This window comes from Phyllobates terribilis, unplaced genomic scaffold, assembly GCF_046119375.1.
Source record: "Phyllobates terribilis strain yellow unplaced genomic scaffold, ASM4611937v1 Scaffold_7__3_contigs__length_470593459, whole genome shotgun sequence".
NCBI lineage: Eukaryota > Metazoa > Chordata > Amphibia > Anura > Dendrobatidae > Phyllobates > Phyllobates terribilis.
Genome location: NW_027362767.1, coordinates 23,540,819 through 23,568,537, shown reverse-complemented (window position 1 = coordinate 23,568,537; position 27,719 = coordinate 23,540,819). Strand labels below are relative to the sequence as shown.

Sequence of the window (27,719 nt, the reverse complement as noted above, 5' to 3'; positions counted from 1 at the left end):
CACCCTGGGCACGGACCGGGTCACCGCCACTCGGAGACTACAACCCCCATCTGACCCGGCTCCGGGTATCCCCCAAACAACACTGGCCCAGGGGGCGCGTCAACTTTGGCGTAGTCGGCAGGATCACGTGCCCGCAACAACCGGGTACTGTGTGCCTGAAGAAAAGTTCACCGCTACCTCAAAAAGAAGTCTCCCGCCGGTTCCGGAGGGTCCCCGCCAACGGACCCCATCACAGGTCGTTTCCCGCCGGTTGTCCGCCATTTGCAGCTTTTTCCCGCCATCCATGGAGTCTCCCGCCACTGGGAGACGATTCCCGCCATTTCCAAAGATTTCCCGCCTTGGAAGAGCGGACGCCATTATGGGCGTGCCAGAGGGTGGCAAAAGGCCACCTCCCATCGTGGGCCAGGTCGAAGAATGGCGCCAAAAGCGGAAACCGCGCCCACCAACAGAGACTGTGATGCTGGAAGTGTCCATCAGCGTGAGAGAACTGCCCCTGGAACTGACAATCACCAAGTTGCCCCGGGACCACCCTCAATGTGGGCGGAGACAGAACAAAAGAGCAAAGATGGGTGCCGCCTGGAGCAGTCTAGAGAGAGCGCACCCGGAGACAAGACGTCTGGAGAAGAGTCCAGAGAAAACGCACCCGGAGATGGAGGGAGAGACAGGCAGCACCGACCCAGTGGTCAGGAGCCTGCTGCAAGCAACAACCCCACTAGGCTTTGTGGAGATTCTAGCACAGCTCCCCCGAGACCGGGAGTGTGCACAGACCGCGCTGGAGGGCCTCGCACGGAGGATGGCCCGAGTGCAACGGGAGGCGTTGGCGGAGTGGAGCCGAGAGATGGCCCAGAAGACCGAAACCCGTCAGCGGAGCACGCCACCCGAGACGAGGAGACAGACCGCCTCTGAGGATGGTGCAGGAGGACTCAAGGCCGGACACGGCGAAGAGAAGGGAGCTGAACGGATGGAGGCAGGTAAAGGGGACGTCTCTACCCCGAGCCGGGAAACCGCGTGCCTGCCCCAGCTCCCCGTCGCAGAGCCTGAAATTCCCCCTGCCGTGCCCGACGCTGCATCGTCACCGCCGCAGACTAGGCCTCAATCGGAAGCCGCGGCCGCGACCCCTGTGACGTCACACGTCTCGACTCCGAGCGCGGCAAAGCAGGAAATACCATCGGCCTGGTCGCAAGGCCTAGTACATCCGGGCGCCGCAATTCCAACAGCGCCCCCTACCTCCGCGGAGCCACCGGCCTGGTCGCAGGGCCGAGTAACCCAGGGCGCCGCCGTTCTTACGGTGCCCTTTGCCTTTAGGGTGCCCCAAGCCTGGTCGCAAGGCCTGGTCAATCCGGGCGCCGCTACCACCACAGCGCCCATAACATCTAGAGTGCCGCACCTGGGTGAAGACCTGTTCGCCCAGCATACGTGCCCGGATGGGCAGCCCTTTGTATGGCCCCAGGAGTACTACCAACTGGAACTCCAGAGAGCAAGGCCCATGTGCGAGCCCCTGATTCCGGCTCCGAAGCCCGTAAAGAGGACCTCGCCCCCACTGGAGGAGATCCAGTTCGAGTGGGACCCCACCGGAGAAGACCTCATGGGGTTCACTCAGGAGACTCGGGCGGCCGCAGCGGAGCGTGCAGAGTGCTGCCGGCAGCAGCTCGAGGACTTCGAGAGGGAGCGGAGAGAGAGGCGGGTCCGAGAACAGCAACTGCAGATAAGGAGCGCGGAGCAGAAGAGCCGGACCAGGAGGAAACCCTGTGCAGCTCATGGTCCCCGTGCCACCGGGACTGTGATTAAATTCAACCTGCAGCATGGGTGGGGCTTCATAAAAGACCATCATACCCCCGGCGACGTCTTTGTAACGCGCAGAGACGTGGAGTCCCATCTGCCGGAGGGACACAGAGGTCGTGACCTATATGTAGGGGACGAGGTCACGTTCACCCGGCACAAGTGTGCCAAAGTACCCTACGCTCTCCATGTGCATCGCCTGACGGAGGAGGAGCTGCGGTGTGAGGAGGAGCAAGAGGACCTGGACGGGTCTGAAGAATCTAAAGAAGGAGCAGGAGGACGCCGTCGTTGAAGTACGGTAGAGAGAGACTGTAAATAGTTACCCGTCGGGGTACAGTGAACTGTTGCTGCTTTAAATATGTCCCCGTTGGGGCAAGAGTGAACTGTTAACCCGTGTGTCCCTTAACCCCACTGGCCGAGGACTGAGAGCGGCCATTTCCCTTTGTATATAGTTGCGCTTCTTAAAGCGCCCCCTACTGGTTTTATAGGAAAACCGTGTTTCTAAAAGAGACTGTCGCACTTTACCCGGTCACAAGTTGCACCGTGGCCGGAGGAACCAGAATGTTTATTATGAATAAGTTTTATATATATATATGATGTTTTATATGTTGATGTTGTTATGCAAAAATTGTATGTTTGATGTTTTTATTATCTTACAGCCCGAGGACGTGCTGTGATTTACCAGGGGGGAATGTAGCACCCTGAGGATTCGGCTGCTACAGGGGTATTGCACCTCAACCCAGAGGTGTGATATTCCACTCCCGGGTAAGGATGGGGTGTGGAACTGAGCTCAGTAGGCTGCATGCACTACATACATCCCATTTCCGGGGGACAGATCAATGGTACTCCCACTAGAGAAATGTGCAGGTACGACAGTGTCTGTCCCTGGCTGGAGTGGGAGGGGGGTGGAACATCCCAGTAGTGTAGGGGCAGATAGGGGGAGCAGTCTGGGTAATGCTAGGAGCTCATTGGGTGCTGGGCACCTGAGCTCACACATAGAGGGAGTATATAAGGTGGGAACCATCTTAGAACAGGGTCAGTCTGTCAGAGTTGAGTCAGAGAAGCAGAGCAGCTCAGCCAGCTACAAGGCCAAGAGAGAGAGAGGAGAAAGAAGGACCCAGAGGGGGAAGAAGAGGGAACTCCAAGAACCCAAAATTAGATCAGAGGGTGAAGAGTTGGCACAAGGGTACCGGATCCCAAGCTGGTGGAGGGCACTAATCCTCAGCCAGAGACCGGAGGTTGTGGGCAGGATCTGCCACGACCACCCACTAAATCCACCCGGAAGGCAAACCAAGAATAGGGTCAGGTAACCCAGAGACAAGGGTTTTGCCACCAAGAGACCCGAGGGAGCCGGACTTAGGTGGATCCCTGGTGGGGAAGGCCAGAGAGGAGGACAAGTCAGAAAGGGAGCTCAGGACCACGCTCCAGAATCACCTGGGGGTTGGCCGAGTCCAGGACCTGGTGGACGCAGCACGGCTCGGGCGGTCACTTAAGGCCAAAGTGACCACAAGAACAGCAGTAAGTAAAAACCCTGAACTGCACAGCCCGACTCTGAGTCTGATTTCTATCCTCACTGCACCACCACAACCACCATCCTCTACAACTGACCCCCTGAGGCTATACCCCTCCCGTTGGGGGTTATACCACCAGAAGCTGCACACACACCACCAGCCTCAGCGGACCCTGCTGCAGCGGCGGCCATATTGACCGCACATCAACGGGTGGCGTAGTCGACACAAAGAATACTAATAACATCTGTAAGGACTGCCACACACTGAGCTTGACACCCTGGGCACGGACCGGGTCACCGCCACTCGGAGACTATAACCCCCATCTGACCCGGCTCCGGGTATCCCCCAAACAACACTGGCCCAGGGGGCGCGTCATATATATATATATATATATATGTATATATATATATATATTTCGCAAATATTCTAGATTTAAAAATCCATTTTCCTTTTGTGTGTACAGTTTTATGGGTCTCCATGGTTACAGACTACAAACAATCCCTATGTAGTCAGATCCTGCAGTCATGTGATCCCTCGCTCCATCTGTCACTTACTTAATACCTGTAACAAAAAAAAAAGAGAGTGTTAGAAGAATTGACTACAGTAGATTTGTTTGTAGTTTTGTACCCATGGAAATACATAGATAGAAGGGTTTTGGCATTGGGGCAAGAAAAAAAGTTTACACACCCTAGAATTCTCTTTTCAAATTTTTTCAGAAACATGACGTTCCAGCTCTTCGTGCTTTGGATCCAGGCTCTGCTTTGTGCTCCGGTCTTTAGTCAGTCAGCAGATAATGACGACCCGGAGTCTTATCTACCAATTTTGTCTTCTCTTGGCAAATTTACAGAGAATCTCTACACACAAGTGGCTGCTGAGAATCCCAACAAAAATGTCTTCTTGTCTTCTATAAATGTTGCTTCAGCACTTATGATGCTCGCCCTCGGGGCCAAGACTCAGACCCATCGGGAGATCTTAGAAGGACTCAGTCTGGACGCCTCTCTGAAAACTGATAACATCTACAAGGGCTTTCAGCGCCTCCTGCAGGTGATCAGCCAGCACCCGACCAGCGTCACACTCAGCACAACCTACGCTTGCTTTGTGGACAAGAAGCTAAACCTCCTCCAGGAATATCAATAAAAACTAAAATTCTTCCAATCTGAAGTCATTGCCGCTGATTTTACAAAACTGGAAGAAGCGAAAGATCAAATCAACAGCTACGTGGAGGACAAAACCAGCGGACTGATCAAAGATTTCTTGGACCAACTCGACGCAGACACGGTGTTGATACTCTTATCCATAATTAATTTCAAAGGTAAGTTAGAATACTGAGTGATGGAGACAAAAAGTACAAACTCCATATTTCAACCACCAAAGAGTCTAAATCCCAACCACAAGATGATGCCGGATGATTGGTAATGTTCTCCCATTATTGGTCCCTTAAACCCCTTCACACCGGGTGTCAAGGATCACCCCACAGGGACGACACCAGAGAGATCACGCAATATCTCTCCGTTACCATCATGCTGTCAGTATTTCATCTGGAATTTCGAGCACACGATCCAGACTACTCACTCCTTGGGCATCGGCAAGCACGCAGAAAGCATATGGCGTCACACCTCCAAATTCCAGCTCCAGGATTATGTGTGTACACCCCATATGGTTGCTGCCGGCTGCACGATAGCCACGTAATTAATATTATTCTCTACCCCCACCATCCAGATTTGAAATATAATACAGGCCTGGCCAGATGCCTGCGTTTTGGCAGCGTATATGGCTTCACGGAAGGGAACGATTACAGGACAAAATAAACAGAACTATTAAATTTTATATTTAATCCAAAAGCGAGGCAGTGTTTAGGAAAAATATATACAAGGATGTTACAAAAAAGACATTAAAATACATAAACAGTTACATAAAATAAACAGGATAAAAAGGAGAAACTTACACTATACGATCGCTGAGACGATTCAATATAGGTGGAGGGGAGACGCTCCATTTAAACTGTTATCGAACAGGGTCCTCCGCTATGATAGGCATATACTCCCGGGCAAAGAACACGGCTTCAGCCTCAACAAACTATTTTATTCTGAAGGGAGGCTCCACCCTTCAGATTTGGATTAAAAACCTGTTTTTTGGGATAACTCGTTGCGTGTTTATACCAGAAGCCCAAAAGTGATATCATATTTTCTATTCATGTAGAGACCACATATCGCATAGTTGCAGTTTGCTTTTCTGGGGTTTTTGCTCTACAGCTCTCCAGGAGGCCTACGACTATGAAAAACTGAGCATCTTGTTTCTTGGCTGTCCCTGCTACCAAAAATATGGGTCCCGTTATTGTCAGAATTATGGAACATCAGTTATTCCATATTTCATATCGGAGTTTAAGTGGCTAGAGATCTCTTTTTTAAGCTTGGGAAAGCAAACATTCCCAGTTACAGACAGATTATTGCAATCCTGCCACTAATTACCCCCTGAGTCTTTCAGGGACAAGATGCTCGCATTCTAAGTAGCTTGGTGGCACCTCTTGGCTGCCATTTGTTTGTGTAAGCTCTTGCTCGTGGCTGTGTTAAATGTGGCTTTGTGCTGAGATTTTTATGGGGACAGTTTGGTACTGACAAAAGGGGAATAAGGGAGAAATGGTCAATATCTATGACAGACTTTCAATATTCCTCAATATTTCCCTGACATCTCCCCCTCTTTGAGGTGGCGTAAGGGATGATTTACCGATCGCCCCTTTAAGCCCACCTCCTGGCCCACCCTTCCTCCTGATCCTACAAGCTGGGGATCCAGCTTTACAATCGCCCTGACAGGTTCGGGATATGTTTTCCCCACACCTCTAACAGGCTATGGGTGCCTTCATCCTACCCTTCCTCCCATCATTTTTACCTTGGGAGCTGTGCTCCCTAGGGGGGAACTACGCCCAGCCATGTCACAGTCCGTCGTGACACTGGTCGGCAGCACAGGACCACTTTCCGTATGATCCCCGTGCTTCCCCACCCTTCCTCATCACCTCTGGAGCCGTGCTAGTCATCAGGCAGCTACCATTGATCATGCCACTATTTGGCATGACACTGGTCACCTGCACGGGACGACCTGATAACTGGTGTCCGTGCCTGCTCTCCTTGCCCATAGCACTTATACTGGCTCACTTTAGGGGATCCTCAGCAGCATCACCCCGCGGGGAGAGGTGGCTGAGTTCCCCTTTACCACAACACACATTTTTATTATACATCACATTGACTTTTGACAGTGGCATTACATGACAGATCAGATCTGGGAGGGTTGTCAGGAATGTATCGGGCAACCAACCATCCCAGATCAGTTCCCAGTAGCACATTAGTGGGGAGATTCTCCGACACCCCCACTTCCCTTAACCCCCTCCCCGCACCCTAATCCAGGAAAACTCGGGCCATCGGTATAGGATGGCGAACACCCCCAAATCCGGTGACAGTCAGGGTCTTCCCAGGAATGAGTTCCTCTGGTAACACAAACTCAGGGCGGATTAGGGTACGTTCTGCGCCAGTGTCCTTAAGACCAACGGTGACAGTGTTGCCCACAGCAACAGGTTGAAAGTTCTCCTGGGCCTGGCCAACCTCCCCACCCACAAAAAGAATGGCTGCAGTAGACCCTGGGGCCTCAGGTGTGGTGTCCATCTTCTGCCTCTCTGGGCAGACAAGGCTGATGTGACCCATTTGGTCACATGTATAGCACTTACGGGAGTCAAATGCAGTCCAGGTGCTGAAAGATGGGGCAGAACCCGCTGAGGGCCGGCTGGCTGGAATACTGGGGTTGGTTGTAGACTTACCTCTTTTCCAGCTGGCGGCAGCTGACTTCCGCACCTCTGGTGTACTGTTGGCCTCATAGGCATCTGCGATCTGGGCTGCTTTGGTGGCTTCCTTTGGCTCCCGGTCAAGCACAAACTGTCGCACTTCCACTGGGCAAAGATGAAGAAACTGGTCCTTCACCATCAGATCCTTCAGGTCCTCGAAGGTGGTGACTGACAGTCCTCGGATCCACTGCTCAAAGTTGGTTCTGAGCCTGTCTACCACGTCACTGTAGGTATCATGTGGTCCACGTTGGAGGGCTTTGAACCTTTTCCAGTAAACCTCCAGAGTCAGCTGGTACTTTCTTATCAGGGCCTACTTGACGGCCTCACAGTCTCCATCTTGTTCTTGAGAGAGAGAAGCAAACACTTCCAGAGCTTTTCCTCGGAGCCCTGGAGTTAAGTACCTTGCCCACTGGTCCGTGGGCACCTGATACTGCCTGCAGGCCTTTGCAAAGCCTTGCAGAAATATGTCAAAGTCCCCATTCTTTTCCATTACAGGAAAATGCTCTGCACGGGGTTTAAAGTTGTTGGTGCTGTTGGACTCACGGGTCTGTGTGGTGGAGGTCTGCAGCTGGATCCGAGCTAACTCCAGCTGGTGCCGCTGCTCATCTTGCCACTTTCACTCAGCAGCCTCTCGGTCAGCTTCTGGCCTGGCTCTCAGCCCGCTCCTGGAACTTCAGGTTCAGTTGCAGTCATCCATCACAATCGTCTGCGGCGAACTGATCCAAGGCCATCTGCAAGTGGGGGTCCACACTACCCTTGCTGAGGTATGGCTGGCAATCACAGGTGGCACCCCTGCAGCAGCACCATCCGGGCCTTGGCTGGCCTCCCCATCATCAGGGCTCTGCTGTCGGAAAAGCTCTGCAGCACCTTGCAACAGTTCAGAAATCAGTTGGGCCCATTTTTCCCATGGGGTCAATCTGTCTCAGCTCACAGAGGGCAGTGAGAGTGGCCTTCATCTGCTGTTGATACCAGGGCTCTCCATGTGTAGCCATCATTGCCAAATAAAAGATTGGACAGAAAAACAAGAGAAGGGAAGGGGATGCAACTGCTACACGTATAGTAATGTCCCAGATAAAAAATATTAAAACACTGAGTCTGATTTCTTAAAACTTTGCACAGAATTATCACAAGAACCGTGAAAGTTTTCAGTGACGGGAATGATTGCTCAATCCAGCCACTGATGTTCTGTAATGTCCCACCGCTGCCACCAATTTGTCAGGGATCACCCCACAGGGATGACACTGGAGAGATCACACAATATCTCGCCTTTGCTGTCACGCTGTCAGTATTTCATCCAGAATCGCGAGCTCACGATCCAGACTACTCACTCATTGATCATCGGCGAGCATGCAGAAAGCATATGGCATCACACCTCCAAATTCCAGCTCCAGGAATGTGTGTGTACGCCCTGTACGGTTGCTGCCGGCTGCACGATAGCCCGATTATTAATATTATTTTCTGCCACCACCGTCCAGATTTGAAATATAATGCAGACCTGGGCGGACGCCTGCGTTTTGGTAGTGTATATGGCTTCGGGGAAGGTAACGATTACAGGACAAAAGAAACAGAACTATTAAATTATATATTTAATCCAAAAGGGAGGCAGTGATTAGGACAAATATATACAAGGATGTTACAAAGGAGACATTAAAATACATAAACAGTTACATAAAATAAGCAGAATAAAAAGGAGAAACTTACACTATACGATCGCTGAGACATTTCAATATAGGTGGAGGGGAGGCGCTCCATTTAAACTGATATCGAACAGGGTCCTTCGCTTTGATAGGCATATACTCCTGGGCAAAGAACATGGCTTCAGCCTCAACAAACTATTTTATGCTGAAGGGAGAACCCCCCCTATGATGACATCACAGAGGCTGGGCTCCACCCTTGTTTCTTAGCTGTGCCTGCCACCAAAAATATGGGTCCTGTTATTGTCAGAATTACGGAACATCAGTTACTCCATATTTCATATTGAAGTCGACGTGGCTGGAGATATCTTTTTTTAAGCTCGGGAAAGCAAATCTTCCTAGTTACAGACAGATTATTGCAATCTTGCCACTAATTACCCCCTGAGTCTTTCAGGAACAAGATGCTCGCATTCTAAGTAGCTTAGTGGCACCTCTTGGCTGCTATTTACTTTTGTAAGCTCTTACTCATGGCTGTGTTAAATGGGGCTTTGTGCTGAGATTTTTATGGAGACAGCTTGGTACTGACAAAAGGGGAATAAGGGAGAAATGGTCAATATCTATGGCAAACTTTCAATATTCCTCAATATTTCCCTGACACCGGGCCATTTAACTTTTTTTTTGTTTCCGTTTTTACCTCCTCTTCTTCCCAGAGCCATCATTTTTTTTATTCTTCCATCCACATAGACATATGAGAGCTTATTTTTTGTGGGACGAGTTGTACTTTTGAACCACACCATTAATTTTACCATATAGTGAACTGGAAAACAGGAAACAAATTCCAAATGTGTTGAAATTGCAAAACAAAATGTTCAATTCCACAATTGTTTTTTGTTTTTGCTTTTAGTCTTTATTTACCATGTTCTCTATACGGTAAAACTCACCTGGCAATATGATTCTCCAGGTCAGTACGAGTACGCCGATACCAAACATGTATAGTTTTTTTTTTTATTTAAGTGGTGAAAAAAAAAATTGGAAATTTGTAAGAAAATAAATTAGCTTTTTTCAGCATTTTCCGAGACGTGTAGCGTTTTCATTTTTCTTGATCTGGGGTCGGACGAGGGTTCATTTTTTTCACCCTGAGCTGATGTTTTTATTGATACCATTTTGGGTGTAGATATGATGTTTTTATCACATCTTATTACATTTGATTGCAATTTTGGCACTGCCAAAAAAAACGTAATTCTGGTGTTTTGATTTTTTTCTTGTTAAGAGGATTACCGACCGGATTAATTTACTTTGTATTTTAATCGGACTTTTACAAATGCAGCGATACCAAATATATGCATTTTTTTCTTATTATTGTCTTATTTTTAATGGGGTAAAAGGGAAGTATTTGAACTTTTGTGTGTTTTTATTTTTTCCATATTTTTAAAAACAAAAATAATTTCACTTTTCACTGTTTTTAATAGTCCCCGCCGATGAGCGGGTGGACTGACGCGTCTCCTTGCCGGCGCGTGTTAAATGCCGCTGTCAGAGATTGACAGCAGCATTTAACATGTTAATAGCTGCGGCCTGATCTCCACTCCACCCCCGGGGAAAGATACCGGCTCAGCGTGCGAGCCCGGATCAAAATCTGGGAGACGACTTTTTGTACTCGGCTTTGTCCGACAGCCCATTAAATGGACGGGGAGTCTGAGCATGGGAACCTCGGCTCCATTCAAGACGGGGCCGCAAAGACCCACTTTGGGGATTCTAAAGAATTCGGGATCACTGGGGGTCCTAGTGGTTGGTTCCCAGTGATCGGTAATTTATCACCTATCCTATGGAAAGGGACTAACTTGGTTTTTGGGGAATAATCCTCTAATAGAAAACCTAAATCCAGCCATAGATCTAGAATGAATTGATTTATTGACTTCCTAAGCAAAATAAATGGCTTCATAGCTTTTCAGAAACCTCACCAGATGGAGGAGGAAGGGAGAGGAGCAATGGTCCCCACACGAGGCTTCATCAGGAAAGTTCACACAAATGATGGTGGCATATGTGGTCATTTTTATTTTAGGAACTTGGGTGGATGTTTTCAATAAGAAACAAACTCGTGTCCGTGACTTCCATGTGGATGAGAAAACTGTGGTGAAGGTGCAGATGATGACCAGAAGGGGAGCATATCCCGTGGCCTTCCTGAATAATGAGGGTTGTACGGTGGTCGAGGTCCCGTACAAAGGAAACTTCTCTGCCATCTTTATTATACCAGATGAAGGAAAAATGCAAGGTGTGGAGGACGCATTTCAGCAAGGATCACATGGATGAAGAAACTGCAAACAATGTAAGATCTCCTATAGGGCCCACAATAATTTACTTATGGGGGGGGTAAAGGTTGGATCCATCGCCTTCCATATTTGTTACCACAGATGTCTAATATTCCGAAAAGGTGATGTCTGGTCTTCGCCTCTTGACATGACATCAGCAGGGCCGGACTGGACATCTGGCAATTCTGGCAAATGACATATGGGCTGGTTCGGCTGTGAGCCGCGTTCATTGTGACTCTGTTAATGGCATCAGCATCCTCAGGACGCGGGTGCAGTTAACAGCTGTGGCGGATCATGGAGCTTTCACTCTGTGCTCCATCACTTACTCCGATAGGCTGCAGGATACTTTCGGCCCCTGGCATGCTGGAGGTCGGTGCCACATAGGTGACATCAGCAGCGTGATAGTGTCACTGCATCTCCCCACCAGCGTCCACAGCAAGACGGGATTGAACAGGAAGCAGCAGCTGCGGTGGATGCGGAGGCTGGAATAGGTGAGTAAAGTTGTTGTTTTTTTGTGATCTGTGGTGCCAATAACACTGTTGGGTGCCATCATAGAGAATTGGGGCTCTGTGGGGGACCCTCATACTGTATGGGGGCTGTGAGGGGGACCCTCATACTATATGGGTGGGGGCTGTATCATACTATATGTGGGCTGTAGGGGACCATCATACTTTATTGGGCCTGTGAGGGAGACTATCATTCTGTATTGGGGCTGTGAGGGGAACCCTCATACTATATGGGTGGGGGCTATATGGCAGCATCCTACCATCCTACTGTATTGGGGCTTTGAGGGGGTCCTCATAGTATATGGGGGCTGTGGGAAGTCATCATACTGTATTGGGGTTGTGAATGGGGACCTCCATAGTATATGGGGGATGTGGGGGACTATCATACTATATGGGGGCTGTGTGAGGACCATCATACTATATAGAAGGCTGTGGGAGGACCATGATATTATATGTGAAACTGTGGGTGGACCATCATACTGTATTGAAGTTGTGGTAGAACATCATACTATGTTTGGGGATCATCATACTGTGTGGGGGAACCATAATATTGTGTGGGCGCTGTGGAGACCATCATACTATGTGGGGGACTGTGGTGAAACCATATTTTGTGGAGGGCTGTAGGGACCATCTTGCTCTCGGGGGACCATCATACTTTGGTGGAACCATTATACTGTGCGGCAGGCTGTGTTGGGACCATCATCCTGTGTGAGGGCTGTGGAGACCATCATGTTGTGGGAGGCAGTGGTGACTATCAATGTGTGGGGGGCTATGGATACCATCATGCTATGGGGGGACCATCATACTGTGTGTGGAGCTATAGTGAACATTATACTGTGTGGGGGTTAGTGGTCATGATCATAATGAGTGGGGGACTGGAGTGAGGTTTGTGGGGCCATCATGATGTGTAGGTGGAAGAATGTGGGAACATCATTATGTATGGGGGAATTTTTAGGGACATCATGGTCCATGGAAGGGGTATCATAGTGGGCGAGAACACTAAGGGGCTTCAGTATGGGTGACATAAAAGTTTTAAAAGTTTAGAGGTATGACCTGTGACTGCGCCTATGTGCCATGATAGGACTTTTGCAAAGTGGTCCTGTATGTAAACCCCTGCTCAGGGGCATTTTTATAAGGAGGCACAGTAGGGGGGATTTTTATAAGTAGACACACTGGGGAATCATTATTGTGAGAGCACAGGCGGCATTATTATTATTATTATTATTATTATTATGCACCTGGGAGTTTGTATTATTAAAAGGAGGTTTGTGATTATTATTATTATTATTATTATTATAAGGGGGATTATTATTATAAGGAGGCACATGGGGGCATTGTTTCTATAGGGTAGGGTGCTGTATAATTGTAAGGAGGCACAGCATTATTACTGTGAGGAAGTACAGAGGGAGCATTATTACTGTGTAGGGGCACAGAGGGGCACTGCTATTGTGTGGGGCACAGGAGGAGGGCACTATTACTATTACAGGGGACATTGTTACTGTATAGAGCTATGGTTATAGTGCTATATCTTTTGTGTGGAGGTGGGGCACTGTGAGGATGGGGCTGGAAAAGCAGAAAGCCAAAGATGTCTGTGTGTTACATTTTGCAGGGACAAATAATGGATGTAAGAAGTTGTCATGGCGGTCTGGGCCGAATGAAAAATAAAAAGGGAAAATGACGGACAACAATCAGCAACAACGTGACTGGTGAGAACCTGCACAGTACACACATATATGGTCTCCAGAGCGCCGGTGTAGACCTGAAATTACCATTATATGGCCACTGTATGGCGGTAATATCAGTCCTAGTACAGAAGTCTTAGTTCAAGAAGCCTCTTCTCTATATATTTCTTCATTAAATATGTGTATGATGTGTATTAATATACTCGCCTACCGCCACTTTCTCTGGGATCCAGCGCCGTTCCGCTCCTCTTCTCAGTGACGTCACTGCAATTCCGACTAGTGGCTTTTACAATGTAAAACAATGGGGCCTCGTTCTGCCGCTCCTTAGACTTACATTGTAAAAGCCCCTTCCAGGTCACGCATAGAGTTACCCATCACCGGCTAGTCAGAATTGTGGTAACGGCACTAAGAAGCGGAGCAGAACGGCGCTCGATCCCGGAGATGGCAGCAGTACGCGATTATATTAATACACTACACTGCATGTGTGCATATATATATATATATATATATATATATATATATATATATATTCACACATATAATAAAAAATATAGATGGGAGAGCGTCTTTAGTAACCGTCATGGCAGTATTATCACTACTGTATATGGTGGTGTTATGTCTGTTATATTGCAATATTATTATTATTATTATTATTATATCTTATTTAGTGGAGTTATTGGAAATACAGGTAGTAAATGTTGACTTCCTGCAGGCAGGGTCATTTAAGTAATAGAGACCCTAATGTGGGGAAGGGGATGGAGCCGGCATGGGCCTCTGTGCTATCAAATGCCAGGGCTGAATTTTAGTCCCAGTACATCCCAATACAGCAGGAAATGACTCTGGTTCTTATTTTCTCAGGTGGATAGACTTGTGGTTACCCAAATTTTCAGTTTCTGCCACGGTAGACCTTAAAGAGGTATTACAGAAATTTGGAATCAAAACTGCATTCACCGACAGCGCTGATCTTTCTGGGATTGCTGAAAGTGGTAACCTGAAGGTGTCAAAGGTGAGATCTGTTTTCTTGTCATTTTTGGGAAATTTCCTGATTTGGAACATTACCCCATAGAAGACAATGGGGTTGTGTGACAGATCTGAATTGTATAACATGGAAAGAAGAGATGTCCAGAATTAAAGGAGAGATAACAACAGGATATGCCATAAATGTCTGATAATTGTCCTACCTACTTTTTAAGGAATCAGCCAAAGGGAAGTTGCTGGTTTTAGGGGTTCACCGGGTGAGGGGGATTCTTCAAGCCATAGGTCTGGGTGAGCAGAACGGACTGAAGGCGATGGCACTGCAGCCACGACTTGCCAGATGGCATGTGCATCAGTGAGGACCAGGACAGATGGCAGGCAGAGAAGCAGAGCAGGCAGTACCTGAAGACACAGAGCCAAGAGTATAAGAGATACAAAGGAACTGTAGATGTATAGTCAGTCCAGAACTTGCAGCAAACAAATAGTTAAAGACAGAGGTGTATGTTACAAGCAGATGGTCCTTGTCAGGGGCAGACAGGCAAAATGAATACTTTATTGTAGAGAAGATACATAATGTTGCAGCAGCGTTTGTAGTGGAAAGCACAAGAGAAGAGTTTGTTATGCTAACAGCAGATGAAGGGTTAATCAGCAGGTCTGAGCCTGGAAGTAAATGCAGATAGTGTTGATGTTAACACACAGCGTAAAGGCCCTTTAGAAAAACAAAGAAAACAAAACGCCAGAATTACTATTTTTTAGTCACTGCACTATTCCCCCCAAAATATAGCGATCATATAAGGTCATATTTTCCCCCAGAATGGTTCCAAGAATGAGTAATTCTCAGCATGTGGAAAAAAAACAAGTCCTTACACAGCTCAGAACAGAGAAATAGAGTTACGCGTCTCAGAAAATGGGAAAACAAACCAAATTATTATTTTACAAACTTCAGAATTTTTTAAGCTACTAAAATAAAGGAAAATAAACCTACAAAAATTTGGTGTCACCGTGATCTCACTGATGGGGAAAATCGAGTTTCCAGGCCATTTTTGCTGCACAATGAACGACACAAAAACAAAACCCTGAAAAATTGCTGAAGTGAAGATTTTTCACTATTTTACGCCACTTGAGCTTTCAAGTTTCTCAGTAAATGTTATAGTAAAATTAATTCCAAACTACAGTGGTGGCCAAAAGTATTGCAATTCTGTCAGATAATACTCAGTTTCTTCCTGAAAATGATTGCAATCACAAATTCTTTGGTATTCTCTTTATTTAATTTGTCTTCAATGAAAAAAATACAAAAAGAATTGTCCTAAAGCCAAATTGGATACAATTCCACACCAAACCTAAAAAAGGGGGTGGACAAAAGTATTGGCACTGTTTGAAAAATCATGTGATGCTTCTGTAATTCGTGTAATTAACAGCACCTGTAACTTACCTGTGGCACCTAACAGGTGTTGGCAATAACTAAATCACATTTGCAGCCAGTTAACATGGATTAAAGTTGACTCAACCTCTGTCCTGTGTCCTTGTGTGTACCACATTGAGCATGGAGAAAAGAAAGAAGACCAAAGAACTGTCTGAGGACTTGAGAAACCAAATTGTGAGGAAGCATGAGCAATCTCAAGGCTACAAGTCCATCTCCAAAGACCTGAATGTTCCTGTGTCTTCCGTGCGCAGTGTCATCAAGAAGTGTAAAGCCCATGGCACTGTGGCTAACCTCCCTAGATGTGGACAGAAAAGAAAAATTGACGAGAGATTTCAACGCAAGATTGTGCAGATGGTGGATAAAGAACCTCGACTAACATCCAAACAAGTTCAAGCTGCCCTGCAGTCCGAGGGTACAACAGTGTCAACCCGTACTATCCGTCGGCGTCTGAATGAAAAGGGACTGTATGGTAGTTTACCCAGGAAGACCCCACTTCTTACCCCGAGACATAAAAAAGCCAGGCTGGAGTTTGCCAAAACTTACCTGAGAAAGCCTAAAACGTTTTGGAAGAATGTTCTCTGGTCAGATGAGACAAAAGTAGAGCTTTTTGGGAAAAAGCATCAACATAGAGTGTACAGGAAAGAAAAAGAGGCATTCAAAGAAAAGAACACGGTCCCTACAGTCAAACATGGTGGAGGTTCCCTGATGTTTTGGGGTTGCTTTGCTGCCTCTGGCACTGGACTGCTTGACCGTGTGCATGGCATTATGAAGTCTGAAGACTACCAACAAATTTTGCAGCATAATGTAGGGCCCAGTGTGAGAAAGCTGGGTCTCCCTCAGAGGTCATGGGTCTTCCAGCAGGACAATGACCCAAAACACACTTCCAAAAGCACTATAAAATGGTTTGAGAGAAAGCACTGGAGACTTCTAAGGTGGCCAGCAATGAGTCCAGACCTGAATCCCATAGAACACCTGTGGAGAGATCTCAAAATGGCAGTTTGGAGAAGGCACCCTTCAAATATCAGGGACCTGGAGCAGTTTGCCAAAGAAGAATGGTCTACAATTCCAGCAGAGCATTGTAAGAAACTCATTGATGGTTACCGGAAGCGGTTGTTCGCAGTTATTTTGGCTAAAGGTTGTGCAACCAAGTATTAGGCTGAGGGTGCTAATACTTTTGTCTGGCCCATTTTTGGAGTTTTGTGTGAAATGATCAATGATTTGATTTTTGCTTCATTCTCTTTTGTGTTTTTCCCTTGCAAGCAAATTAAATGAAGATAATAAGACCAAAGAATTTGTGATTGCAATCATTTTCAGGAAGAAACTGAGTATTATCTGACAGAATTGCAGGGGTGCCAATACTTTTGGCCACCACTGTACATCACATCCTGCAAAAGACAAGAGTGATTAAGCGATGATGCTGGAGACATAACAAAATGATGACGTTTTTATAAAGGGAAGAAACAACGACAGTGCAGAAACGAAAACTGGCGGCATCTTTAAAGGGCTGATGTCATCACTGCAAAAATTATGTCACAATAGTTGAAACTGCACACACTGATTGGCTTCAGTGGTCATGTGACACTGTGTTATACGTTCTTTCCAGGCGATGCACAAGGCTGAGGTGACAGTGGACGAGGAGGGATCGGAGGCCGCCGCAGTCACGGGAATTCAAATCATGCCAGCAAGTCTTCCACCAGATGTGAGGGCAGACAGACCTTTCCTAGTGTGCATCATAGATAAAAGGGCAAACCTCCAGATCTTCACTGGGAAAATCATGAATCTGTAATAAAAAAAAAGTCTGGGAGGCCGATGTCCGTTGTATACACAATAAAGGCATGTACTGGCTTCATACCTCCTGTCTCTGTCATCATTATGGGGGATGCTATCATAGGGGGATCCAAAAAAGACCCTGATGTGTAACAAAGTAAGGAGTGGTGGAGGTCGCAGTAGCTTAACAAGACGGTTTTAATGCCCCTTGGAAGAGTGGTGGAGGTCACAGTGGAATAAAAAGACAATATCAATGCCCCTTGGAAGAGTGGTGGAGGTCGCAGTAGCTTAACAGGACGGTTTTAATGCCCCTTGGAAGAATGGTGGAGGTTGCAGTAGCTTAACAAGACGGTTTTAATGCCCCTTGGAAGAGACGTGGAGGTCACAGTAACTTAACAAGACAGTTTTAATGCCCCTTGGAAGAGACATGGAGGTCAGAGTGGTTTAACAAGATGGTTTTAATGCCCCTTGGAAGAGACGTGGAGTTCAGAGTAGTTTAACAAGATGGTTTTCATGCCCCTTACAAGAGCCATGCAGTACAGCATATTAAAAACAATATTCCCATTATTGGGGAGTGGGTCTCCCATAGTCTTTGCCTATGCCTTCCAAGCAAAAGCTGAGAAAAATTAGGACGGAGGAACTTGCAATGCTGGCAACACGGACCACGGTCACCCTGGTGGTATAGTGGTGGTGGAGGCTGAGGATAAGGAGAAGAGCAAAATACAGCTGAAATAAGGAAGCATATACCCATGTGTGGGTGTGAAGCGGCACATGGGAATGCACCTCCTGAAATAACACAGTGGATTTGACTTTATGTTACTCTGCTGTCATTTGGTGGTGATGAGAAGTCTGGCCCAATCCAGCCCTTGTTCATTTTGATAAGGGTCAGCTTGTCAGCATTGACGTGGAGGTCACAGTAACTTAACAAGACGGTTTTAATGCCCCTTGGAAGAGACGTGGAGGTCATAGTGATTTAACAAGACCTTTTTAATGCCCCTTGGAAGAGTGGTGGAGGTCACAGTAGCTTAACAAGACAGTTTTAATGCCCCTTGGAAGAGTGGTGGAGGTCGCAGCAGCTTAACAAGACAGTTTAAATGCCCCTTGGAAAAGACGTGGAGGTCACAGTGGAAAAAAAAGACAATATCAATGCCCCTTGGAAGAGTGGTGGAGGTCGCAGTAGCTTAACAAGACGGTTTTAATGCCCCTTGGAATAGCAGTGGAGGTCGCTGTAGCTTAACAAGATGGTTTTAATGCCCCTTGGAAGAGTGGTGGAGATCGCAGTGGAATAAAAAGACAATATCAATGCCCCTTGGAAGAGTGGTGGAGGTCGCAGTAGCTTAACAAGACGGTTTTAATGACCCTTGGAAGAGTGGTGGAGGTCGCAGTGGAATAAAAAGACAATATCAATGCCCCTTGTAAGAGTGGTGGAGGTTGCAGTAGCTTAACAAGACGGTTTTAATGCCCCTTGGAAGAGAAGTGGAGGTCGCAGTAGCTTAACAAGACGGTTTTAATGCCCCTTGGAAGAGTGGTGGAGGTCGCAGTGGAATAAAAAGACAATATCAATGCCCCTTGGAAGAGCGGTGTAGGTCGCAGTAGCTTAACAAGACGGTTTTAATGACCCTTGGAAGAGTGGTGGAGGTCGCAGTGGAATAAAAAGACAATATCAATGCCCCTTGGAAGAGTGGTGGAGGTTGCAGTAGCTTAACAAGACGGTTTTAATGCCCCTTGGAATAGCAGTGGAGGTCGCTGTAGCTTAACAAGATGGTTTTAATGACCCTTGGAAGAGTGGTGGAGGTCGCAGTGGAATAAAAAGACAATATCAATGCCCCTTGGAAGAGTGGTGGAGGTTGCAGTAGCTTAACAAGACAGTTTTAATGCCCCTTGGAAGAGTGGTGGAGGTCGCAGTAGCTTAACAAGATGGTTTTAATGCCCCTTGGAAGAGTGGTGGAGGTCACAGTGGAATAAAAAGACAATATCAATGCCCCTTGGAAGAGTGGTGGAGGTCGCAGTAGCTTAACAGGACGATTTTAATGCCCCTTGGAAGAGTAGTGGAGGTCGCAGTGGAACAAAAAGACAATATCAATGCCCCTTGGAAGAGTGGTGGAGGTCGCAGTAGCTTAACAAGACGGTTTAAATGCCCCTTGGAAGGGTGGTGGAGGTCACAGTGGAATAAAAAGACAATATCAATGCCCCTTGGAAGAGTGGTGGAGGTCGCAGTAGCTTAACAAGATGGTTTAAATGCCCCTTGGAAGGGTGGTGGAGGTCACAGTGGAATAAAAAGACAATATCAATGCCCCTTGGAAGAGTGGTGGAGGTCGCAGTAGCTTAACAAGAAGGTTTTAATGCCCCTTGGAAGAGTGGTGGAGGTCGCAGTAGCTTAACAAGACGGATTTAATACCCCTTGGAAGAGTGGTGGAGGTCACAGTAGCTTAACAAGACGGTTTTAATGCCCCTTGGAAGAGACGTGGAGGTCAGAGTGGTTTAACAAGACGGTTTTAATGCCCCTTGGAAGAGACGTGGAGGTCACAGTAACTTAACAAGACGGTTTTAATGGCCCTTGGATGAGACGTGGAGGTCACAGTAACTTAACAAGACGGTTTTAATGGCCCTTGGATGAGACGTGGAGGTCAGAGTGGTTTAACAAGACGGTTTTAATGCCCCTTGGAAGAGACGTGGAGTTCAGAGTAGCTTAACAAGACGGTTTTAATGCCCCTTACAAGAGCTATACAGTACAGCATATTAAAAATATTATTCCCATTATTGGGGAGTGGGTCTCCCATAGTCTTTGCCTATGCCTTCCAAGCAAAAGCTGCCAAAAATTAGGACGGAGGAACTTGCAATGCTGGCAACACGGACCACATTCACCCTGGTGGTATAGTGGTGGTGGAGGATGAGGATAAGGAGAAGAGCAAAATACAGCCGAAATGAGGAAGCGTATACCCATGTGTGGGTGTGAAGTGGTGCATGGGAATATACCTCCCGAAATAACACAGTGGATTTGACTTTATGTTACTCTGCTGTCATTTGATGGTGATGAGAAGTCTGGCCCAATCCAGCCCTTGTTCATTTTGATAAGGGTCAGCTTGTCAGCTTTGTCAGTTGACAGGCGAGTGCGCTTATCAGTTATAATTCCCCCAGCGGCACTAAAAACATGCTCCGATAACACGCTAGCGGCAGGGCAGGCCAGGACCTCCAAGGCGTACAGAGCGAGTTCATTCCAAGTGTCCAGCTTGGATACCCAATAATTAAAAGGCACAGAGGAATCACGAAGGACGCTGGTACGGTCAGCAAGGTACTCCCTCACCATCTTTTGAAACTTTCCACTCCTTGTGAGAGTACCCCGCGCCTCAGGGCCTGTAAGCTGGGTGGGTCTCAGAAAACTTTCCCAGAATGTTGACAGTGTTCCCCTGCCTCTGGTGGATTGGAGTTGCATCTCTCTCGCCTGTACGCCTTGGTTGGTCAACGAACTGTGACCTCTGCCGCTAGCGTGTTCAGATGGGAATTTTTTTAACAGTTCTGCAGCAAGGGCCTTCTGGTACTGCCACATTTTTGTAGACCTCTCCACCTCAGGAATAAGAGACTGAAAGTTCTCCTTTTAGCGGGAGTCTAAAAGTGTCACCAACCAGTAATGACTGTCACCCAACATTTTGACAACGCGAGGGTCACGGTTAAGGCAGCGTAACATAGTCAGCCATGCGTGCCTGGTAACTAGCAAGACTTCCGTGTCCTCACCAAGATGATGACTGACCATGCTCTTCTCCTCCTCCTCCTCCTCCCTCCTGTCCTCAGGCCACCCACGCTGAACCGACGGTATGACAGTTGTACATGTACTACAGTCTACAGCGCATGATACCAGCTCCTGTTCTTCCTCCTCCTCCTCCTCTCCCTCATTGTCCCCCAATGCACATTGGGATGAGATGAGGCTGGGCTGTGTGTAATCGCCCATTATGGCTTCTTGATCCATCTCATCATACTCTGGCTGCAATGCCTCCTCTTTAATTCTCTGCAGAGAGCATTGCAAAAGACAGACAAGTGGGATGCTGATGCTAATGATGGCGTCATCGCCACTCACCATCTTGGTGGACTCCTCAAAGTTTGTCAGGATGGTACATATGTCAGACATCCAGGTCCACTCCTGAGCTCTTATGTGTGGAGTCTGACCTGAATATCGACGGCCTTGTTGCAGTTGGTACTCCACAACTGCTCTCTTCTGCTCACAAATCCTTTGCAACATGTGGAGGGTAGAGTTCCAACGTGTGGGGACATCACACACCAGTCGGTGTGCCAGAAGCTGCAAACGCTGCATCAACACAGCAAGGGCGGCGGAAGCTGGAGCCGACTTCTGAAAATGAGCTGACAGGCGGCATACATTGACGAGCAGATCTGGCAACTTGGGGTACGATTTAAGAAATGGCTGAACCACGGGGTTAAGCACATGAGCCAGGCATGGTACGTGTGTGATTTCGCCTCGCCTCAAAGCCGCCACCAGGTTACGGCCATTGTCACACACGACCATGCCTGGATGTAGGTTCAGTGGTCTCAGCCACAGATCTGCCTGCTCTTTCAAAGCTGTCCACAACTCACAAGCAGTGTGAGGTTTATCACCTAAGCTTATGAGTTTCAGTACAGCCTGTTGTCGCTTGGCTGAGGCAGTACTGCAGTGCTTCCAGCTTGTAACTGATGTGGTGATATCTGAGATGGAGGCTGAACATGAGGAGGAGGCGGAGGATGATGCACAGGAGCTGTACACTGTGGGGGCAACTCTGACTGACATGGGGCCCGCAATCCTCAGTGTGGGGAGGATGTGTTCCGTCCCAAGGTCCGACTGGGTCCCGGCTTCCACTATGTTTACCCAGTGTGCCGTCAGGGAGATGTACCATCCCTGGCCACAAGCACTTGTCCACGTGTCCGTTGTCAGGTGGACTCTCCCAGTAACTGCGTTGTTGAGGGCATGGCAGATGTTTTGGGACACGTGCTTGTGTAGTGCACGGATGGCACACCGGGCAAAATAGTGTCGGCTGGGGACCGAGTACCGAGGGACGGCCACCGCCATAAGGTTGTGGAAGGATTCCGTCTCTGTGATGCCTCAAAGCCTCCTGTAAGCCCCTTACCCTGGGAGATGGGGGACTCGGAATTGGGTCCTGTGATGGAGAATAGAGATGAGCGGTGTTCGACTAGAACTGTTCGCCAATCTCAAATTCGAGCTGTTTTGGGCGGTGTTCGAGTTGTTCGACGAACCCGAACGATTTGCAAAAAATTCGGCTGTTCGAGGTTATGTTCGATAACTGTTCGTGCACCAAAAGCTTGTCCTGCATGTCTGGCGCTATTTAGAGCACCAATCATGCAGGGATTGTCTGCCACTCACTGTAATGCCACAGCCATGGTGGTTGTGGCATTACAGTGATTGCCCAAATCGATGGGAACAGTGCCAACAGTGAAACATGAAAAGCCGGTAATTCAGCAGCGGCATACACCGGTACCCGACAAATTAGAACAGAAAGAATAGAGCTTCACACATAGATTAGATAGATAGAAACATGTCAGCCACATATATAATAAGTGACAGTGTTGCTTACTGTACTTGTCATTTAGTGTAAAGGATTTATCAAAAAAAATAATAGTGTTTTCATGCACCGTCTCTTTAAAAAAGCCGGCCGGCAATTCAGCAGCGGTACCCGACAATTTGGAATAGAAAGAATAGAGAATCACACATAGATTAGATAGATAGAAACATGTCAGTCACATATATATGAAGTACAGTGACAGTGTTGCTTACTGTACTTGTCATTTAGTGTAAAGGATTTATTAAAAAAAATAATAGTGTTTTCATGCACTGTCTCTTTAAAAAAGCCGGCCGGCAATTCAGCATCTGTACCCGACAATTTAGAATAGAAGGAATAGAGAATCATACATAGATTAGATAGATAGAAACATGTCAGTCACATATATATGAAGTACAGTGACAGTGTTGATTACTGTACTTGTCATTTAGTGTTAAAATAAAGGATTTATTTAAAAAAAAATTGGCGTGGGGTTCCCCGTAATTTTAGGCTCTAGCGGAGGTTAAGCAGACGGCTGGGGCAGATGTTTGAAGCCTGGGAAGGGGGTAATATCCACGGAGCTTCCCAGGCTACTAATATCAGCCCCCAGCGGAATACCTAGCCTTTACTAGCTATTAAAATGGGGGACCCCCCCAAAAAAAATGACATGGGGTCCCCCCTATTTTAATAGCTAGCAAAGGCTAGGCAGACAGCTGGGGGCTGATATTAATAGCCCAGGAAGGGTGCCATGAATATTGGCCCCCTCCCAGGCTAGAAACACCAGTCGTCAGCCGCCCCAGAAATCCATAGGATGCGCCAATTCTGGCACTTAGCCTCGCTCTTCCCACTGCCCTGTAGCGGTGGCAGTGGGGTAATAGGGCTGGGGTTGATGTCAGCTTATAATGCCAGCTGACATCAAGCCCAGGTTAGTAATGGAGAGGCGTCTATAAGACACCCCCATTACTAACCCCATAGTCAAAGGTAAAAAAAACACAAACACCCAGAATAAAGTCCTTTAATTGAAATAAAGACACAATCCTTTATTGTTCTAAATTAAACCATACTTACCGTCACGCCCATTCCAGCTGAAGCCAACGATCTCCTGCAATAAAAGTAAAATAATAAAGCAACCTCATCCTTACCTTTCCATGGTTCCCACGACAGCTTCACCTCTGCTACATCGAGATGACAGGCTGGAGCGCAGCAGAACGCTGCCATCCAGCCTGTCATCCCGCGGACACTGAGAAGCGTGGGCATGCTTGCGCTCCTCAGTGTCTCGCTGTGACGGCATCCAGATGAGCCGACAATGAACTCGGCTCACCTCATGCACGTCACTGACAGCGTGGGAGAATTCTTCTGCACTCAGCGCTTCAGCGTGAGAATTTTCCCACGCTGTCAGTGACGTGCATGAGGTGAGCCGAGTTCATTGGACATGAATGAGCTCACCTCATGCACATCACTGACAGCGTGGGAAAATTCTCCTGCACTCAGCGCTTCAGCGTGAGAATTTTACCACGCTGTCAGTGACGTGCATGAGGTGAGCCGAGTTCATTGGACATTAATGAGCTCACCTCATGCACGTCACTGACAGCGTGGGAAAATTCTCACGCTGAAGCGCTGAGTGCAGGAGAATTTTCCCACGCTGTCAGTGACGTGCATGAGGTGAGCTCATTCATGTCCAATGAACTCGGCTCACCTCATGCACGTCACTGACAGCGTGGGAAAATTCTCACGCTGAAGCGCTGAGTGCAGGAGAATTTTCCCACGCTGTCAGTGACGTGCATGAGGTGAGCTCATTCATGTCCATTGAACTCAGCTGACCTCATGCACGTCACTGACAGCGTGGGAGAATTCTCACGCTGAAGCGCTGAGTGCAGATGAATTCTTCCACGCTGTCAGTGACGTGCATGAGGTGAGCTGAGTTCATTGGACATGACCTCGGCTCATCTGGATGCCGTCACAGCCAGACACTGAGGAGCGCAAGCATGCCTGCTCTTCTCAGTGTCTGCGGGATGACAGGCTGGATGGCAGCGTTCTGCTGCGCTCCAGCCTGTCATCTCGATGTAGCAGAGCTGAAGCTGTCGTGGGAACCATGGAAAGGTAAGGATGAGGTTGCTTTATTATTTTACTTTTATTGCAGGAGATCGTTGGCTTCAGCTGGAATGGGCGTGATTGTAAGTATGGTTTAATTTAGAACAATAAAGAATTGTGTGTTTATTTCAATTAAAGGACTTTATTCTGGGTGTTTGTGTTTTTTTTAAATACTTTACTAGAAATTCATAGTGGTCATGTCTAATATTGGCGTGACCCCATGAATTTCGGGCTTAGGGCCAGCTGATAATGCCAAGCTGGCCCTAACCCCTTTATTACCCAGTGAGCCACCGCACCAGGGCCCTGGATGAGTTGGGTACAGCGCCAGAAGATGGCGCTTCTATGAACGCGCCATTTTCCGGGGTGGCTGCGGACTGCAATTTGCAGCGGGTGGGGCCCAGAAAGCTTGGGCCACCCTGCGCTGCGGATTCCAGGCCCCAGCTGCCTAGTTGTACCTGGCTGGACACAAAAATAGGGCGAAGCCCCACGTATTTTTTTTTTAATTATTTCATGAAATTCATGAAATAATTAAGGAAAAAAGGGCTTCCCTATATTGTTGTGTCCAGCCAGGTACAAATAGGCAGCTCGCGGTTGGGGGCAGCCCGTTCCTGCCTGCTGTACCTGGCTGGACACAAATATAGTGCGAAGCCCCACGTCAATTTTTTTTTAAATTATTTCATGAAACTAGATGGTGGCCCGATTCTAACGCATCGGGTATTCTAGAATATGTATGCGGCAGACCCGGCGCAATCAGCAGAGCGGTGTTTAAATTTGGCGCCAAAATCGCTGACTGGTCGAGAGATGGGGTGCAGCCGTGGCCCAGACCCGCTCCGTGCCCAGGGCCGTCACATTAAAAAAAGATGGTATGGGCTTATCCGGGTTGAGTGGCTAATTACGACTACGCCACCTGTGGCACCTGGTGAAGGCCACCAGCGCTGCTGCAGTCCGCCGAGGCATGGTGTTATGCAGCCAACGTTGTTACTACTCCCCACAGGCGGAGCAAGGCCTCAGGGCAGAGGGACAGGATGACGGGGGTAGTAGTCTAGGAGGCCAAAATAGCTTTATTATTAAATATGAACTTTAAAGTGTCACTAAAATGCGAGTCCTCCACCCTCACCCACTAAATGGTTCCCCTGTCTCTTGGTTCCCCAGTCTCCCGATAACCAGGAGGGCAGCACCTAGTGCATTCTAGCCCCCTCTGGTGGAAGAAGTGTGGTGTTGGATGTGAAGGAAGGGTCCTGACCGTCACACTGTTCTTACCTCAGAGGAGGAACACTACACTTCATTAGAGAAGTGCAGCATCCCTGTGGCGGTCGAACCCCCAGGGGCGCCACATCTCCACCAGCCTAAAAGGCAGCATTTCCAACGCAAGCAGTCGTGAAATGTGTGAATTTAGGACTGTGGCCTGTGGGGCGTTGGCTGTGAATTTGCGCTTTCGTTCAAAGCTCTGGGATATGGACAATTGAACGCTGCGGTGGGGCGTGGACGTGGACGTTGATGCTGTTTCTTGAGAAACTGCCATAACAAGTGAAGACTGAGAGAAGGGGGCATCTTTGCATGCAGTATGGACAGGGGATTGCCTTGCACGCACAACAGGGGGTTCTCTTACATGCACAACAGCGGAAGAAGCAGTGGTGACACCCGCTGACACTGGTCGTGGACCCTGGGGTTCGCCCCACAAAGTCTGGTGCTATGCTGCCATGTGCCTGATCATGCTGGTGGTGGTCAGGCTGGTAGCTTTGTCACCCCTGCTGATGCTGGCATGGCAGGTGGTATAAATGACCTTTTTGGGGTTATCAGCAGAGTCTTTAAAAAAATTCCAGACTCTGGAAGACCTACCGGTTGTACTGGCAACGTCTCTCGTGTTGGTGTTATGGGGAACTGTTGCTCGCCTTCTGTGTGCGGCCACCACACTGCTTCTTCCTGCCTGTTGGGGTACTCTGCCTCCCTCTCCCTGTGTGCTGCGGGCCTCGCTCTGCATGTCCTCCTGCCACGTTGGGTCAGTTACTAGATCATCCACCACCTCCTCCCCTTCCACTTGCGCATCACGATCCTCCTCCTCACTTCGTGGCAATTGTGTCTCGTCATCGTCCACCTCTTGTGACAAATTGCCAGCGTCGACTTCCTGTGGCCGTGGCTATTCAAATATTTGGGCATCGCTACATGGGATCTCCTCTTCCACCACTTCAAGCGGAGCAGGTGAGGGGCACAAATATGGAAATGGACCAGTGAACAGCTCTTCAGAGTGTCCAACTGTGGGATCAGTTGCTGTCTGACGACACTCGGCATGGTGGGAGGAAGGAGCATCAGGGTGAGGAGGAGTATGAGGTCGAGACTCACAGCTACTAACACTTGACCGTGTGGAAGACAGACCGGAGGTGGTGGTGCCCAGGTAACTGGAAGTATTATCTGCTATCCAATTAATAACCTGTTCACACTGATCAGGTCGCAATACTGGTGTTGTAGTGTTGTAGTGTGCTTCCCTAGTAATTCGGTCAAGAACTGGGAGCGAGAAGATGTGGCTGTTGGTTGTGGCACATTTTCACCTTGGCCACGGCCCCGTCCTCTGCACGCACCATCACCAGAACGTCCACTTCCATGTCCCTTGCCACGCGCCTTGCCCATTGTAAATGAAGTAAAATAGCTTACATTCGCACTATCAATGGCAAAAGGGTA

General features: G+C 48.0%; 1 pseudogene; it reads left to right on the top strand.

Moving 5' to 3' along the window:
• The first annotated feature begins 4,010 nt into the window (after positions 1-4,010).
• On the top strand, positions 4,011-17,431 carry LOC141155341 (alpha-1-antitrypsin-like protein GS55-MS; annotated as a pseudogene).
• Positions 17,432-27,719: the final 10,288 nt, after the last annotated feature.